Source organism: Dreissena polymorpha, chromosome 10 (assembly GCF_020536995.1).
Source record: "Dreissena polymorpha isolate Duluth1 chromosome 10, UMN_Dpol_1.0, whole genome shotgun sequence".
In the NCBI taxonomy this organism is placed as follows: Eukaryota; Metazoa; Mollusca; class Bivalvia; order Myida; family Dreissenidae; genus Dreissena; species Dreissena polymorpha.
Window position 1 is genome coordinate 78,248,957 of NC_068364.1, and position 20,808 is coordinate 78,269,764.

The window sequence follows — 20,808 nt, forward strand, 5'->3', positions numbered from 1 at the left end:
ACAATACGGTCAATCTCAACTATGCATGGCACAATTACCAACCCTGGGGCGCCCTGCCCACATATGTCACACCCACCCAAAATTGCCTTTTACTATAACTTCTTCATTTCTACACCAATTCACTTCTAATTGATGATGAACTTCTCTTATGACAATACGGTCAATCTCAGCTATGCATGGCCCCATTACCAACCCTGGGGCACACCTAGGTCAAACATCCGGCGTGGGGATACGCGTCGGCCTCTGCCGCGCCATTTCTAGTCTATTATTATCTTGGGCACAAATAATTTTACCATGTGAAGACCCTACATAAAAATGCTGATTTTTTTCTTACTTGGTAACTGGCAACACACATTTTCAATTCTATTTCATTAAATTTGGCATATATATTAATAAAAATGGCATCGTATGAACATGTCGTCATAGTAAAAGCAACATTAAAGCCTAATATGCATTCATCTATTATTATTTGGGAACAAATAATTTTACCGTGTGAAGACCCTACATAAAAATGCTAATTTTGTTCTTACTTGGTACCTGGCGACACACATTTTCAAGTCTATTTTATTAAATTTGGCATAGATTTTTATAAAAATGGTATCGTATGAACCATTAGTCATAGTATAAGCAATATTGAAGCCTAATATGCATTCATCTATTATTATTTGGGCACAAATAATTTTACTGTGTGAAGACCCTACATAAAAATGCTGTTTTTTTTCTTACTTGGTACCTGGCGACACACATTTTCAAGTCTATTTCATTAAATTTGGCATAGATATTTTTTAAAATGGCATCGTATGAACCAGTAGTCATGGTATAAGCAACATTGAAGCCTAATATGCATTCATCTATTATTATTTTGGGCACAAATAATTTTACCATGTGAAGACCCTACATAAAAATGCCGATTTTTTTCTTACTTGGTAACTGGCAACACACATTTTCAATTCTATTTCATTAAATTTGGCATATATATTAATAAAAATGGCATCGTATGAACCAGTAGTCATAGTATAAGCAACATTGAAGCCTAATATGCATTCATCTATTATTATTTGGGCACAAATTATTTTACCATGTGAAGACCCTACATAAAAATGCTGATTTTTCTCTTACTTGGTACCTGGCGACACACATTTTCAAGTCTATTTCATTAAATTTGGCATAGATATTTTTAAAAATGGCATTATATGAACCAGTAGTCATGGTATAAGCAACATTGAAGCCTAATAAGCATTCATCTATTATTATTTAGGGCACAAATAATTTTACCATGTGAAGACCCTACATAAAAATGCTGATTTTTTTCTTACTTGGTACCTGGCGACACACATTTTCAATTCTATTTCATTAAATTTGGCATATATATTAATAAAAATGGCATTGTATGAACATGGCGTCATAGTATAAGCAACATTGAAGCCTAATATGCATTCATCTATTATTATTTGGGAACAAATAATTTTACCGTGTGAAGACCCTACATAAAAATGCTGATTTTTTTTCTTACTTGGTACCTGGCGACACACATTTTCAAGTCTATTTCATTAAATTTGGCATAGATATTTTTAAAAATGGCATCGTATGAACCAGTAGTCATGGTATAAGCAACATTGAAGCCTAATATGCATTCATCTATTATTATTTCGGGCACAAATAATTTTACCATGTGAAGACCCTACATAAAAATGCTGATTTTTTTCTTACTTGGTAACTGGCAACACACATTTTCAATTCTATTTCATTAAATTTGGCATATATATTAATAAAAATGGCATCGTATGAACATGTCGTCATAGTATAAGCAGAGAAGCATAATACGCATTCATCTATTAAAATTTGGGCTCATACAATTTTACCGTGTTAGCACCATATATCAAGTTGCAGATATTTTTAATATTCGCCACATACCCACAGGCATTTTCATTAATATCTCAGAAAAATAGACCTATATATTAATACACATGGCATCTAAAGAACATTTTATCATTCATGGTTCCCAGCCAACCTGGAAATCAGGGAAAACCTGGAAAAAGACTTTCACTTTTTCCAGTCAGGGAAAAGTCAGGGAATTTGGGAAAAGTTCCTGAAATCAGGGAAAAATCAGGGAATTTTGCTTGGGCAGACTTTCCCAACTTGTCTCGAGAAGTCCATACAATTAAAACAGCAAATTATTTCCTCTGCATGGCTATGGTGACTTTGTAGTATACATGTAGCTTTAAAAATAAGTAATGTCTGCAACTGCTATTTATTCAGGGTGTCTAAAACAAGAAATAGGTCGAAATTATGATCCTGGACGTTTTATTTTCCATCAGGGAAAAGTCAGGGAATTTTGTTCATACAAAAAGCTGGGAACCCTGTAATAAAGCAATCTAGAGGCATGAAATGCATTTTTCTATTATGATATGTCCACAAATTATTTCACTAAGTGATGACCAAGCTTGAATATGAGGATTTGTTGAATATTTCATGCTAACCAACATACATTTTTAGTTGTATATCAGGATTCAATTCCTATACCTTAGTGAAAATTGCATCGGAAGAACATTTGTTCATTGTACTATATGGAATGAAACATTATATCTACCCATCTTATAGTTTATTGCAGTTTCAGTAATATTCTGTCTATAAATGATTTCAACATGATATAATTATAAATCATTGCTAGCAAATGTGTATATATGAAAAAAAATAAATAGACAGTTTATTTTTCCCCATTTATGTATATATATCTATGTATACATCTTTTGTTGTAAACAGTTATGCGACATGTGTCAGAAACGCCCAGTACACATATATGGACAGAATAATTTTTTCACTTACCGGTATGTGGGTGTATGTTGGCTCCACTTCACAAGATACAGTCATTGTAGTTTAATTGAAAAACGCATCTTACAATGTAAGATGAGTTCTGGGTTCAAGCCCCAGCAGTGGCCTATCATGTGTGATATACAGAGCCATTATGATTAAATATACACAGTTATCTTTTTATGTCCCCCACTATAGTAGTGGGGGACATATTGTTTTTGCCCTGTCTGTTGGTTGGTCTGTCTGTCTGTCTGTTTGCGCCAACTTAAACATTTTGCAATAACTTTTGCTATATTGAAGATAGCAACTTCATATTTGGCATGCACGTGTATCTCATGACGCTGCACATTTTGAGTGGTGAAAGGTCAAGGTCATCCTTCAAGGTCAGAGGTCAAATATATGTGGCCAAAATCGCTCATTTTATAAATACTTTTGCAATATTGAATATAGCAACTTGATATTTGGCATGCATGTGTATCTCATGGAGCTGCACATTTTGAGTGGTGAAAGGTCAAGGTCATCCTTCAAGGTCAGAGGTCAAATATATGTGGCCCAAATCGCTTATTTTATGAATACATGTACTTTTGCGATATTGAAGATAGCAACTTCATATTTGGCATGCATTTGTATCTCATGGAGCTGCACATTTTGAGTGGTGAAAGGTCAAGGTCATTCTTCAAGGTCAGAGGTCAAATATATGTGGCCCAAATCGCTTATTTTATGAATACTTTTGCGATATTGAAGATAGCAACTTGATATTTGGAATGCATATGTATCTCATGGAGCTGCACATTTTTAAACAATACAATTAAATATAAGGAATAATGTTAAAGGGGCATTGCTGCTTAGCCATTTTTGGGATGTTATTGTGATTTTTGGCCAAATTTGACACTGAATAACACGGTTTATATACATCCCAAGCATAAATGCTTCTAAATTTGTAAAAAAAACAAGTCGAAGTGTGCAGAATATTAAAAATTTGCAACTTTCTGATGTCTAAAGGTCATTAAATGCCACTTAAAGTTTACATGTTTTGTACAAAAGACCCATTTTGTGCTGTCCATCATTGGTTAATGTTTTACGCTTCAGGTCCAAAAACGCTCATTCTGTAGCTTGTTTGGACTATATTCTATAATGTGGCCACGTTTCAGCAGATTCGGCCCAGTGGTTCTGATTTTATACGCCGTGCCTAGCTTTTATTAGTCCACTACCGGTTTCACCGGAGGGGACTTATGGTTTGCACTCTGTGTGTCCGTCAGTTAGTCAGTCAGTCAGTCTGTCACACTTTTCTGAATCCTGCGATAACTTTAAAAGTTCTTAATATTTTTTCATGAAACTTGAAACATGGATAGATGGCAATAAGGACATTATGCACGTGATTTCATTTTGTTCCTACGTCAAAAATTCTGGTTTCTATGGCAATAAATAAAAACATAAAATAAATTCTGACAATGGTGGAGCCGGTAGGGGACAAATTTGCTTGACAATTATGAGTCTTGCTGAGTATTACTCACTGACTTATGCATATGCGCTCGGCTGTTTTAGGAGAATACCTGAGGTATTGTCATAGCCAGCTCATCGTGTCGTGTCGTGTCTTTTCGCCGTCCGGCGTCCGCCATGCTAAAACCTTAACATTGACCCATTGTACCCACAATTTTCGTACCCACATTTTTTTTCGTAACCAAAATGTTCGTACCCACATTTGTTTAGACCCAAAATTTTCGAACCCACATTTTTTTAGTTCCCACTCATTCCATCCCGCGAAACCCTTAAGGTGTCGCAACTCTAGTATGGAATGAGTGATGTATTGGACGTCATCATTGATGACGTTCATTCGAACGAATGATAAAGGGGGCTAAGTTTCATTAAGTTGAGGCATATAGCCGCGATTTGGGCTTCTTGAAAACTGGCCGAACACGTTTGCTGAAATTTGACATGTATATGGATCAGAATGCGATCTACCTGTTGGCGTAGGCGTTATACCTGGGAAAAATCTAGTTTTGGAGTATTTTGTGTTTAAATATTTTTTGTGGGAACGGGCACGCGCTCAAATAAACATTGTGACGTCACTTCACGAACAGCGCTAGAGATCCGCCATCTTGTAACGCGACAAAGAAACTCAGTGTTATTAATTCAATAAACACAGAAAAATATGATTGTGTTTAATAATCATTAATACAAATGTCTATATTTTGTGCAGTGGATGTTTATTCAGACAGATACGGCAGAATTATGTAAGTATCTTTGTGTACTTTACAGTAGATTTGATAGTGGTAAACAACTGCGTACCGGTAAAGTTCAATCTAGCCGATTTTACTACGCAAGAAATTTAAGTATCTCACTGGCAAAATGAGCTTGACACATAAACAACAACCGGATCCGATTTACATTCACATAATATTGTGGGAATCCGATGCAATGCAAATTACTAATGTTTGATAACGTTTGTTGAATTCGTTATATCAATATGCATTAACTTTCAAGGGGAATAATTTTAATTGAAATGTGCGATTCAATGACAGTGTTATATTGGGATAATAAGTCGTTTAGCCGTTATCATGATAAGTATTTAGTTTGTTGTGTTTCATTTTCATTAAAACATAGTTTTACTGTTTTATCCTTAAAGTAAAACAGTTCAGTAGTCATAATATCTTGAATTTTAAATATTCAAATAGATGTCGGATATTTCATATTTTCGGACGTTGCTACGTAAGCTAGTTGTCAATATAATTATTAATATACTGATTTACCTTTTACGCATACAGTTGTGCAACTGTTGTCTACGTAATGATACGCTATTTAATGTCTATAATGTCTTCCTGCCCCTGATGATAATAAGTCTTTAACTCAACAAACCCCAGCAATGTCAATGGTCTGTCAACATTAGAAAAATATTAGCTAAAGAAACTTCAGCGTACAATTTATATAGTATTGACATACCTGTACGCTGAAGCCAACCCTGTGTCGAAAGTCAACCAGAGTGGTAACATATTTATGTCACGCTATAAATCAAAGATTACTCATTTTCTTGGATACATTTCTACATATATTGATGAATGAATATAAATTACTGCACCGAGGAATATTTTAAGGTTCAAATGTTTCAAATGCATCTTACAATAGATGAAAATAACTCTCATCAGTCTGAAATTCACAATTTTGATACCATTGTCGCTTTGTCCAAGACTAGTTTTAATTTGGATACTTTCGAACGACCTTGACATTTTTTTGCTGAAATTGTAAACATCACTTTCGTTTTGTGAAATCTATTATTTGTGATTAACAACATAAGTCTGGTGGATTATAAAACTGATTTCAGTGTGAATCGGGTAGTTTTAAATATTTACTTTTAGTTTGTATTTACACTACAATTTGTTCACAAAACAAGCCAGAATATTCTAAAATACCGGGAAATGTCATTCTGAATTTGAAAACACTTGAGCACATGGTATGTTAATAAAAGTAGAAATACCATCATATGACCGTGAAATCTCGGGAGATTCGCATTTCAAGAAAGTCTGTCACATCGCTGTTTTTCTCCATATGTAAGAGCAGAATAGATAAATTTTAAATGTTTAAGATAGTAGTTTGTGAAAGAATGTATCAGTTAAATGTGAAAAATGTCAATCTTTCCAATCAAGTGATTGATATGGGCCAATAACTGCATTTAAAAGCTGTTTTGGGCCGGTCTTTGTTAACTGTCCACTTTTGGGCATTTTCTGGTTGACTTTCCTAATGGGGTTGGTCCATAACTATAAAGTCGCGCCAGTCAAAAGTCATAAAAAGCGACATTTAAAGGTATGGTAGCCAGAATTAGAAAAATATGTACAACTGAGCAATCAATCATGACAGACTGATGTCTCAGGTTAGTGCAGTGATTTTTCCACCAGATTCTCACCAAGGTGATCCCGGTTGATTTCACCACAATTGAATATATGTCAGTACACAAATAAATTATACAGCAGGTAATGACAATCGATAAATGTCTTAGTTTTAATTTAATTGTTCGCACAAATTTGGACACTCTTTGTGTCTGAGATATGTTGGGTTAAATGACCTTTACAACAAAACATACATCTCTGAATCTGCGATACATTACTGGTCATGTACGTAATTCCGGCCTGTACGTAAAAAATCGGCCACTTGTGTAAAATCATTTTCATGATCTTAACGCACATATTTTGTTTTTATTTAGAAAAATCAACATGAAAACCATCCCCACTCTCAATACTTTGCAAATGTAAGAACCATATCACTGTAAACTTTTGTGTTTTTATGTCACAAATATAGCAGGAAATATTTGGCTCATGGGGAAAGTGATGTCATCATAATTGCAACAAATATATTCATATAAGAAACAAATATATTTGATAAAATTATTTTTATTTTATCTAATAAACTTTAATTAAAGTTTTACCAATTAATTGTACAAAAACTTATATTCAAAACATACAAATCAGAACCTAATATAAATTTTTAATATATGAATTACCTCCCTTTATAAGAATACTACTAGATTACATGTTTTAATATTATATATATATAAGCGTTTACTAATAATCAACACTGAAGTCAACTTTTCAAACAAAATGTGTTTACTTTTTTAGCTATGTTTGAAAAAATTTATTAAACGCATTAAAAAACTAATATTTTTTTATGACTTGGCAGTTTCCCATTGTTTATATTTATTAAAATAGGTAGGGGGAGTAACTGGTATAATAATTTCGCATTTATTTTAAATCTCAAGTAAAAAAATTTAATAGCATAAACATTGATTAATACTCTGAAATTGAGGACATTTGTCAAAAGATATTGCTTTGTAATTTTATCTGCAGATCAAACTGAAAAGTGGCCGATTTTTTAAGTACATTTAACCTACGAAAATGAATAGTTTACATGTCATCATTTTCTGTTCATTAAGTAACATTCACCGATCTAATTCTATTTAAATGTTCATGCTAGGTGAGTTTTGAACCCAGGATTATATATGTGAAGTTTAGTTTCAACCAGTTGCCTAACACTAAAGATTTTTCTCAAATAGTCCCAAAAGTGGCCGGAATTACGTACATGACCAGTACAGTTAAAGTTTAACACATGTAAAATACCAGTATTCAGATCTGAAAATATCCTTAAAAACTCGTATGGTATGAAATACATATATCTTGTGACGTATTTTCATTTGAAATCTTGAATTTGATGACTGCTTGAATTTAATGACGACAAGTCGGACATGCAGTTAAATATTTTAATACGTCTATCGTGTGACATAATTTCATTTAAACTCTAGATTGTAACGACATTAGTCTGACGCGTGCGGCGTTATTTTGTTTAACAGTAAAACAAAAATTAAGTAGACTATCAAAAAAATACAAAAAGTGTACTTGTAAATAAAAACTCCTTCATTCCGTATAAAGATTGTACGTTACAGCAGAGCTCCAGATAACTTTTCTGAGTAATTTGGTTAATACCCACTACTTTTGAGTTCAATTGGGTATTTTCATATTCAATTGGGTACAAAAAAGTCGGTACCCACTACCGGGTACTTTAATTGACAATTGGGTACCTTTGTTTTAAAATTGGGTATGTTCATTGTCTTAAATTCTCACCTGCTTACCTGAATAAGCTGGTTGTAGTTCCACTCGTAATTGATTAGTTTCAGAGATTTTGTGTAATTATGTAGATGTATCCATAATATACAGTCTTGATTTTTAAAAAAAGTTCAACGATTTTTTCCACCAGTTTTCTTACAATGTAAGCACTGACAGCGATTGCCTCCGACATAATATCGTCAAGAATTAGTTTCACTATATTTTCCGCTTCTGATTTTGTGTTGCCTGCGGTTAAATATCTTAAAATTGAGTTTCTTTGTTCCTAGGATACGATGTTTCCATTTTTAAGGCCTCACGGTTTCGACATTTTCACAACAATAATACGTAGTCACAAAGACACTTTTTTCCGTACATATTATTGTGCTGAAGGTTATACTGAAAGCACTTGGACAAAGCGGAAAGAATCCGGGTATTTCTGACCAGGGTATTTCCGGGACAAATTTACTCATTATGCAAAGGAAAAATATGATATGCGTAATCGGCAATTTCAATTGGGTTTCGGAACGCATGGTTTTATTTTTCTATGCGTAATCGGCAATTTTACATTGGGTATTTACACAAATGCGCACCTTATCTGTAGCTCTGTTACAGTAATCTGTGAAACAAAGTCATTAATAAAACAAAAAAATATGTTTGACCACAACGGTGGCTAATAATGTTTACGAAAAATACAAACAATATAGATTTATCTATTACATAACATGTTAGAATTTTATCATGCATTTATAATCACTCATAAAGAGATTTCAATAAACAGTTACATGCATAGACAGTTTTTTTAAGCCAGTGTCTTTTGAATTCAGAAAATAAAGATAAACCATAAAATTGGAAAAAATAGATAGTAAACCATAAAATTGAGAAAAATGAGGCATTATTAATATGATTATAAATAACAGAATTACAATAATATTGTTTAAAAGTGCATGATTGAGTGCATTTTAAAATTTATATTATAAAATGCTGCTTGAATTTCTTTTTACCTTTCATATGTAAAAAAAGGAATATTATCTGCTAATGCAAAATATGCATAAGCTGGTTTATGGTCATTTCGTAGCAAAAGAGAAGAAAATAAGTGCATTAAATAAATGAATTCATATTTTTGTATCTGGAATAGTTGTACTTTAAATAGATCCTCCACCCTTTTATGGCCGAATAAGAGCTAAATTGCTTTCCGACTTGAAATGAAAAGGCATATTGGTTGATCGTGTAGTGTTTATTTGCAAAATTTGAGAGCCAATCGATAAAGCTTGTTGATGCCAAAACAGGTAATAATAATAATTTATTATCAGGTACATGTACACAAGCAAATAAGTATATTTAACCCTTTCAGTGCGGGAACCGAATTTTAAAGGCCTTTGAAAACAGTTTGGATCCAGATGAGACGCCACAGAACGTGGCGTCTCATCAGGATCCAAACTGTTTGCTATTCTGATAGTATTCTTTGAAAAAAAAATGAAGAAAATGCTGATTTTAGAAATTCAGCAGACAACATTTTAGCAGACGACAAATTTCCCAGCATGCAAAGGGTTATTAAGATGCTTAAGGTGTGGAAGACTCATAACCAGGTTTGGTGTCCCTCAAACCCTAAGCGTCTTGTAATTCCTTATGCAGTTTGTATAGATAGTGCCGCATCCTGACACGTAAAGCTTGTGCTTTGTTGGCAGCGTTAGTTGGCTGTTAACAGGTTCATTGTGGTTATCTCCAACATCAGTCTGTCCGTCTGTCCTAGCCACTATCTCCTACACCATAAGCACTAGAACCTTGAAACTTAAACACATGGTAGCTATGAGCATTATGTGCGACCCTGCACTATTTGGAATTTTGATCTGACCCCTGGGTCAAAAGTTAAAGGGGATGGGGTGGAGACGGGTCAGAGATTTTCACTCATTTTTAGCTCGACTAATATATATGAAATATATATAATGGAGCTATCCTGATCACGTCGGCGTTACCCTTAGCGTGCACATGTTAAAGTTTGTGTACTACCCCAAATATTTTCTTTGTCCTTTAACAAATTACTTTTATATTTTGCATACATGTACTTCTTTACCAACATGACCCTTATCTATAAACAAGAGCAGACAACTGTATCAAGCATTTTGACAGGATTATTGCCCCTTTTATACTAAGAATATGCATACACTGTCACTCCAATATAACGCGGATGACGGGGTCCAAGCCACGCAACAGCGTTATAAACGGAAAGCGTTATAAGTTTTGAGCTAATTTATTTAAGGGGCTATAAAAACAGGTAAAGTATAGCCTATAATATAGGTCTTGTGTATCTTCATGCTGTGTTGTCAACCGCAAATACATGCATGTAAACCGAATCGAGCGATAACAGTATAACTACCGCTTTTCTAATGTGCACATTTATCCGATAATCCAATATAATTACATCACTTACGAAAAAATAATGTTTAACATTTATGACAAGAAATATGTTCACGAACTTCGTAAACAAATTCATATGCCTACGCCATTTTTCAGAAAAATTAGTACAGTGCATTATGGGACACAGCTTTCATTGGACGAGCGAATTTAAATTTATATTGAATGCAATACGAGGCAATACGATACATGTACACAGAAATGTTTTATTGCGTCATACGCAGCATGTAAAAAACGTGCTTTCCGTGGACTTTCTGATAACTGGCAAAAATTTAATTGCATCTCTGTTAACTATTACACTGCGTTAGCATGTAAATAAATCGTCAGGATTTTTAACCAGGTTTTCCAAAGGAAAAAAATGGTTATTAGATTGGCGAATGCGGGCGGGCTGGCGGAACAAGCTTGTCCGGGCCATAACTATGTCGTTCATTGTCAGATTTTATAATCATTTGGCACATTTGTTCACCATCATTGGACGGTATGTCGCGAAATAATTACGTCGATATCTCCAAGGTCAAGGTCACACTTTGAGTTCAAAGGTCAAAAATGGCCATAAATGAGCTTGTCCTGGCCATAACTATGTCATTCATTGTGAGATTTTAAAATCATTTGGCACATTTGTTCACCATCATGGGACGGTGTGTCGCACAAAAGAATCACGTCAATATCTCCAATGTCAAGGTCGCCACGACTAAAAATAGATTTTTTTAAAAAACAAACTTATAAAGGGGGTTAATTTTGTTTGTTCATTTCAAAAGTTCAGTTTGACTTTTCTCCCTTTATCAGATTTTTTTTTTCACAATGAAAACCTGGTTTTGTGACAATTTTGTCCCTTGTTAAATGTATTTTTCGTATACGTACTGAAACATTAAACACACACAAAGATAACTTTATTTATCAAGCATGTGTAGCATATAATAAACAATAACACACTTACACAGCCATATTTTATACCAACGAAATACAATACACGATAAATACGGAACATAAACAGGTAATAGTTTTAAATAACTTTAATTTGATAATTATTCCGCTTGCACTTGCCTTATTGAAATTAGCGCATCGAACCGCTCTGATAGGGAATACATGTAATAAACACCGACTCGCTTGTTTTCACACCTTTATTGACATTACACAACAGATTAACACCATTTAGCTGTCGAGTGTCGTTTAACCTCTAATCGATTAAAATCAGTTAAACGGGCGGATAAAGCAATCAAGCTGTGATCGCCAGCTTCTTTGAATTTATGAAAATACATGAAGTTGCATAACATGGATTTGAATCAGAAATGGAAGGTTGGAGAAAAAAAGGGATCCAAGGATCCCCTGCGTTATATTGGACACAGCGTTATAACGGACCGCACTATATTGGAGTTAAAGTGTATTATTGATAAATCTATGTTAAAGTTTGCATACCACCTCAAATATTTTCTATGTCCTTTGACATATTGCTTTCATATTTTGCATACTTCATAACCAACATGATCCCAATCTATAAACAAGAGCAGACAACTGTATCAAGCATTTTGACAGAATTATTGCTCTTTTATACTTAGAATATGCATATTTTTGATAAATCTATGTTAAAGTTTGCATACCACCTCCAATATTTTCTATGTCCTTTGACATATTGCTTTCATATTTTGCATACTTCTTTACCAACATGATCCCAATCTATAAACAAGAGCAGAAAACTGTATCAAGCATTTGACAGACTTATTGGCATATTGCCCCTTTTATACTTAGATAATTGAACATTTTGCTTAAATTGCCATAACTTCTTTATATATGATCACATTTGATTCATACTTTGACAAAACAACACTTACCTGACATACCACAATGCACTGCACCCAAACTATCCCCCATGCCCCACCCAAGAATTCCCCCCCCCCAAATTTTATTTTTATAATTATTTTTGAAACTTCATGTTTTAAATTACCACCAACCCACATAAACCACCCCTCTCCATGATGGCTTACATTAACCTGTCAAGCACTCGAAATCTCTTAAGACAATAGTTACGGTCAATCTCAACCATGCATGGCCGCATTACCAAACCTGGGGCGCCCCCTGGGTCAAACATGCGGCGTGGGAATACGCGTCGGCCTCTGCCGCACCATTCTTCACCAATTGACTTCAAATTAATACTAAAGATTTCTTATGACAACACAGTGTCTCGACCATCCATGTTCACATTACCCACCCCAGGGCCCCGCCCACTTTGGTGGTAAAGATCCCAAGCTATTTCAGCATAATTAAAATCCAAGCCATTTTTGTGGTCAAGACCCGAGCTTTCTCACCATAATTAAAATCCAAGCCAGTTTCAGAGTTTGGTGGCAGAGACCCCGAGCTATTTCAGCATAATTAAAATCCAAGTCAGGTTAGTGGTCAAGATCCTGAACTATTTCGGTATAATTAAAATCCAAGCCAGTTTGGTGGTCAATTTTTGTGGTAAAGACCCCGAGCTTTCTAACCATAATTAAAATCCAAGCCAGTTTGGTGGCGGATACCCTGAGCTATTTCAGCATATTTAAAATCCAAGTCAGTTTAGTGGTCAAGATCCTGAACTATTTTGGTATAATTAAAATCAAGGCCAGTTTGGTGGTCAAGAACCCGAGCTTTTTCACCATAATTAAAATCCTAGCCAGTTTCATGGCCGAGACCTCGAGCTATTTCCGCATATTTAAAATCCAAGCCAGTTTGGTGGTGAAGATCCTGAACTATTTTGGCATAATTAAAATCCAAGCCAGTTTGATGGTCAAGATCCTTAGCTATTTCAGCATAATTAAAATGCAAGCCAGTTTGGTGGTCAAGAACCCGAACTATGAGCATAATTCAAATCCAAGCCAGTTTGGTGGTAAAGATCCCAAGCTTTTTCAGCATAATAAAAATCCCAGCCAGTTTGGTGGTCAAGATCCTGAGCTATTTCAGCATAATTGAATTATAAGCCAGTTTGGTGGTCATGACCCCGAGTTATTTCAGCATAATTAAAATCCAAGCCGTTTTGGTGGTCAAGACCCCAAGCTATTTTAGCATATATTTTTTTGGCATAATTTTTTCTTACCCAATTGTTTTCGTACACACATTTTTTTGTACCCATTTTTTTCTGTTTTTTTACTGAATAATGCCCCCTTTTATAGTTAGAAAATTGAAAATTTGGTTAAGTTTTGTGTTCAGGTCTACTCTTATCCTATTTGTGTTAAGGTCTACTCTTATCCTAAAGTATCAAAGCTGTATCGTCTACTTAATGTTATAAGTCATGTAACTGACATTTTTAAACATTTTATTTCTTTCCCATTTTTGTTTTTTTATTAAGGCGACATACATCAACTGTTTAATAATAATTATTAAGTCTACCTTTTTGGTAAAAATAATGTTTTTTAACTAAATTTTCAAAATGGACATTACGGACACATGTCATTTGCTGAATGTAAAAAGTAGCATAACTGATATTTAGTTAAATTTTCAGGAGAAGGAAAAAACTGCTTTATTGAAATAAAATAGGGATACTAACAGAGTAAAACAAACACATGGGATATTTTCAGATTTGAATACTGGTATTTTACGCATATTTAGGCAGTTCTGTGTACCAAGGATAAATACAATACTTAAACATTCATGTACAATGCACAATACTAAAAACCTTAATTGTAACTGTAATGTATTTCAGATTCGGAGATGTCTGTGTTGTTTCTAAGGTCATGTGAAAAATTAAGTTTATATGTTTATAGGTTTAAAATTGCAAATTGTCCTCTTACTTGCCCTTGTATTTCAAGATAGAATACTTTCCTTCCCAGAGGAAAGAGATCTGGGTTTGAATCCCAGTTGGGGCTTCAGAGGATGATTCATTTTAAGAAAAATAAATATACTTGCTTTACTTTGTCTCTAACTTAACCAAATAACTCTGACAATGCCTTTACAAGTATGCAGTTTTTGATAATTCAATTATGCAAGAAACATGTATAATTTTAGGGTAGACTAAGACAGCAAACTAAGAATGGGCATCCATTTTAGTTTTTTTAAGTCAAAACAACAATAAATGCATATAGGAACACATATTTAAATTAAAAATGCAACAATCAGAGGACATAATCAATTAAATAGTAAATGACTACTTTAAATATTTTTGAGCACTGTTTGTTTTTCAGAGATTTGTGAATATGCCGTTTAATGTTCTTCCCATTGAACTAATGCAATATGTGCTATGGAACTGGAATCATATAGTGTTGGAAAGCTGATGTTTCACGTCCAGAGGGTCCTTGCTTCCTGAAAGCTGAAAATTGTATATGATCTCCCCACTCATTCCATCCCGCGAAACCCTTAAGGTGTCGCAAGTCTAGTATGGAATGAGTGATGTATTGGACGTCATCATTGATGACGTTCAATCGAACGAATGATAAAGGGGGCTAACTTTCGTTAAGCTGGCGAGAATCACTGCGATTTGGGTTTCTTGAAAACTGGCCCAGCACGTTTGCTGAAATTTGACATGTATATGGACAAGAATGCGATCTACCTGTTGGCGTAGGCGTTATACCTGGCAAAAATCAAGTTTTTTTATTAAATCACGTAAAGATTTCGCAAGTTCTACATAACCGGATTTACAAAATGCGGTATGTGAATATACCGAAGTCCTACCGAAATCTCCGAAATCAAACTTTGATAAAAACAATGTTTCATTAGTGATTTCAGTGTATTTCGCAACAATCTATATTAAAATACGCAGTTTTTCGATAAATAATAAACATTAATGGGGATTTCGTGGGATCTCGGGGATTCCTGGGGAAATTTTGGTAATTACGGGAATTTCGGTATTTCTTCACACCCGTCAACATGGCCGACTTCGTCAGAATGAACGCTTAGAAAGTATTTACAAAAAAACATCATCACAAACGATGTTAAGTGAACCTGTTTTGTAGATAAGTATACGATCCATTGGAAAACACTAACATTTGACATAAAAAAACGCCAGTGGATATGGAAATCTTCATCGTTCGAAATAGCAGACGGCGTCAAGACTCAATGGCTGCTAATACATGTTCGAAAAGAACTCGAGAAAGTATTAACAAAATAACATTATTAAAAATGATGTAAAGTGAACGCTAATTCGCTGTTTTGTAGATAAGTATACGATCTATTGAAAAACCATAACATTTGACACAAAAACACCCATGGATATGGAAATCTTCAGCGTAACGAAATAGCAGACAACACACGGCGTCTCATCTGGGTCTACGCTGTTTGCCAAGGCCGATAATATAATGAATGGAAATGCACAAACTCAGTAACTGGCAAGCATATATGCATTAGTAGGTTGTTTCGTGATTATTCAGAAACGACTACATAATTCTTTTGGTTCAGCCAGTGCAACTTAACAGAAATAAGTATAAAAAGTTTCTTCACCTGACAACAATGTGCCAACTTAATACAAGGTAAGTTGTTTACATTATTTAAAATATTGCAAGCTTACAGTACTGAACAATAAACAGCTGGTACAATGAAATGTCATCGTTTTAATTTTAATAAGCCCGTGGTAAATTACCCTTTTTAATGTTATGGATCAATGCATCTCTAACACCTTCAATAGACTTGTTCATGAAAAATATACACCCTCAGTGCATGTTATCCCATACACCATCAACCACTTACTAAGGCTCGATTGGTCATTCTCGGCTCGGGTACTACTTACCGGTACATGTACCCCGGGTACTCTTAACTTTACTTACATGTTCCCAGGGTACGGTAAATAAACTTAAACATACCCGCAAATATTAGATTATATCCGAGTTGTATATCCGCCCAAAATCCGATGTCGTTAAACATGCTACAGATAACGTAAAACAATATTGTTTACCTTAAACAACCTTCTCTTTTAAAAAATCTACATCAACATGCTTTTTAGTTTGAGTGTTGAGAGGACGCCGTAGGAATAAGCAAGTAATCAAGAATACGTCTCTGTTTCTGCTTTTATTTCCTTCATGTATAACGACGATAAGGATTGACGACTAACATTGACGACAATCATCACAAGCATTTACGACTAACACTGACGACAAGCATTGGCGACTAGATGTAACATTGACGATTCTCTACAATAAATGAAATTAACAATAAAAAATGAATAATAAGATTATAGTACAACAGATATGCTTTTCAAAGTATAATATAATGGCATACACTAATTAGAATAAGAGGTTTCATAAATAACAATTTGAAACATTTTCAATCAATATCGAAATATCTTATACAATATTTATTACACAGCATGAATTAATTGTTAAAACATAATATAAATTCCAAATATGGTGTTCCCCATTTAACGGACCTTGCAAACCAAATAATGTTTCTTTTAAATAATCTATGACGGTAAAAAGTGAACGTGCGATGTCACGGAAAATATTATACTTAACGACGTCATACAATGACGCGACTTTAAACAATTTAAGATTTAAAATTAAATCACATTATTGATTTTAACAATGAGTTTTGATAATATAAATGCCATTGAACAGAAAATTGACATAAATGTAAACATAATTAATTTTTACAAAATACCCGACAACAACCGATTTAGTGTTAAAATTCCCGGGTACGTTTTAGTATATTTACCGTACCCAGGGTACGAGCCTTACTTACATTATTATTATTATATCTCACCGACTACAAGGTACCTTTACCTTGTTGTGTTTATCAACCTGGAATTTATGTAAAATCCGGCTTTCTTTACTTTTATTTTTCATTCATTTGATTACGCAATTGTTGACGTACCTCGTGGGAAATTATTTGAATCTTTGGATTTTAATGTTGACAAGCTGGAAGTGTCAATTTATTTTAAAAACGAATCTAAGATTTTAAGTATTGTGTGTTTGTCATGCATAATTCAGTGTTTTTCAAAAAAAAAATGGAGTAGCCAGTTATATGGCCGGCAACTATGCAGTAAAACAAAAGTATTTATGACATTTACTTGATATATATTGGGAAAAGTAGCCGTCATGTAAATGTAAGAGTAAATGTAACCGGCAGAATCGCTGGCTGCCGGTATTTAAAGAGAACACTGATAATAGTAAACTAAATCTCTACGACACGATTACAGCGTTGTAAAATTGTGTTTTGGGTGATAATGGTTAGTAATTCATACAAATGTTATTAAAAAATATTGTGCTTTAAAATTAATTTTGAGAATGGGATGGAAGAACAGAAAATGAAGAGCATACAGGGATGGAAATAAGTGGTTTCCCATGAGCCCGGGGCAAGTAGATTTTGGCCTGGGCAACTCGATTTCAAAAGTTGGTAAACTTGTTTTTTTTAAATCTTAAAACAATTCAGTGCAATAAAAATTGAAAAACAATTGATCACCATGGATCAATACTAGTTAAATAACATTCATTATTTAGGAATAGGACATGATTCAATTCAGGCTCATAATAATACATCATGCATTGAACATGTGTATTGTCAGCAAATGTATATAATTATTTATTATTTTATTAAAAAAATGTATAATAATATTCACATGTTCATATTTCTGGGCTCGTTATTCTTTATCTGGGCAACCAAAATACTAAAGATGGTTGCCCACAATAGTAAAAAGTTAGTTTCAATCCCTGGCATATCATTGTAACTTTATTGTTTAACTGCATTGCATTAAAATTGTGATTGAGGTAAGCTTGTTGTTTATAGTATATTTACTTTTTAGCTCGACTATTATATATGAAATATATATAGTGGACCTATCCTACTCACCCGGCGTAGGTGCGCGCATTGGAATGTTTGCGTACCACCTCGAATATATTTCCTATGTCCATTGACATATTGCTTTCATACATGTATTTTGCTTCTTAACCAACATGACCCCAATGTATAAACAAAAGCAGATAACTGTATCAAGCATTTTGTAACAATTATGGCCTTTTTTTCACTAAGAATAAGCATATAATTGATAAATCTATTTTAAAGTTTGCGTACCACCTTTAAATTCATTTTTTATTGCCACAACTTCTTTATTATGTTCTCCCCAAATTTTTTAAGGGGGGAGCATATAGTCGCCGCTTCGTCTGTCCGTCCGTGCACAATTTTTGTCCGGGCTATTTCTCAGCAACTAATGACTGGAATTCAATTAAACTTAATGGGAAGCTTCACTACCAAGAGGAGACATGCATATTATCAGCCGGTTCTGGTCAAATGATTTTTCACAGAGTTACAATGTATGGCCCTATGAAATTTTCCATTAACAGTACATATAACGCGATCTACCTTTTGGCTGTTCGTTATAACTGGGAAAAATCTAGTTTTTGATTAAATCACGAAAAAGTGGTTTTTTTATTGCGCAATCGCTATAAACACGTGGCTTGGCCGAAAGTACATGTAGCTTTAATAGCAACCCCAAGACAATTCACCCCCAGGAGACAATTCACGGGCTAGACTATTCAAATTAGATTTTTCATACCCCAATTTTTCGATTTTCGTAATCATTTTTGTCGTACCCAAATGTTTTTCATACCCAAATTTGTTTGTACCTAAAAAAAAATTCGTACCCATTATTTTCGTACCCAAATGTTTTTCGTACCCAAATTTTTCGTACCCAATTTTTTTGGTACCCAATTTTTTTGGTACCCTTTTTTTTTCGTACCCATTTTTTTCGTACCTAAATTTTTTTCGTACCAAATTTTTTTCGTAACAATTTTTTTTTTCGTACCCATTTTTTCCGTACCCAAATGTTTATTGTTCCCAATTGTTTTCGTACCCAATTTTTTTTTCGTACCCATTTTTTTCGTACCCAAATGTTTTTCATACCCAAATTTGTTCGTACCCAATTTTTTTTTCGTACCAATCTTTTTTGTACCCAAATTTGTTCGTACCCAATTTTTTTTTCATACCCATTTTTTTCGTACCCAAATAAAAAAATTCGTACCCATTTTTTTAGTACCCATATTTATTTCGTACCCAGATTTTTTTGTACCCAAATTTTTATTTGTACCCATTTTTTTCGTACCCAAATAGTTTTCGTATCCTATTTTTTTTCGTTTCCTTTATTTTTTCGTACTCTAATTTGTTTTCGTAACCAAATTAGTTTTTTTTCCTGCCCATATTATGTTCGTACCCATTATTTCTTCGTACACAAATTTGTTCGTACCCAAATTTTTTCGTACCCATTTGTTCGTACTAAATTTTTTTTCGTACACAAATTTGTTCGTACCTAATTTTTTATTCGTACCCATTTTTTTCGTACCCAAATAGTTTTTCGTACCTTTATTTTGTTCGTACCCTTTTTTTTTTCGTACTCAAATTTGTTTTCGTACCCAAATTTTTTATTTTTTTAGTACCCACTGCCCACATATTTTTTCGTACCAATTTTTTATTTTGAAATAATCGATTTTCAATTTGATATGAACTCTCCACTCATTCCATCCCGCGAAACCCTTAAGGTGTCGCAACTCTAGTTACATAAAAAATAAACTTTAAAAAATAACAGTGAAATAAATAAAAAAAAAACGTTGTATTATTGCATCGGTTTCAATGCGTGTAAAGTGTGGGTTTTTTAATATCAATTATAACCAATTTCAGCAAAGTTCAAGTTTCGATAATAACTTTGTCTTAAGCCCATATTGGTAAAATTAAAACATTATACTGTACTTTAATGTTTGTATGGAATGAGTGATGTATTGGACGTCATCATTGATGACGTTCAATCGAACGAATGATAAAGGGGGCTAAGTTTCGTTAAGCTGAGGCAAATCACTGCGATTTGAGGCGCTTGAAAACTGGTCGGTAAATTTTGCTGAAATTTGACATGTATATGAAAAAGAATGCGATCTACCTGTTGGCGTAGGCGTTATACCTGGGAAAAATCAAGTTTTCGAGTATTTTGCGTTTAAATATTTTTATGGGAAAGGGCACGCGCGCGTGACGTCATGAAAAGCGCTTAGGCTAGCTTCCATCTTGCTACGAAACAAAGAAACTGACGTTACGCGTTATTAATTCAGTGAGGCGTTTAATC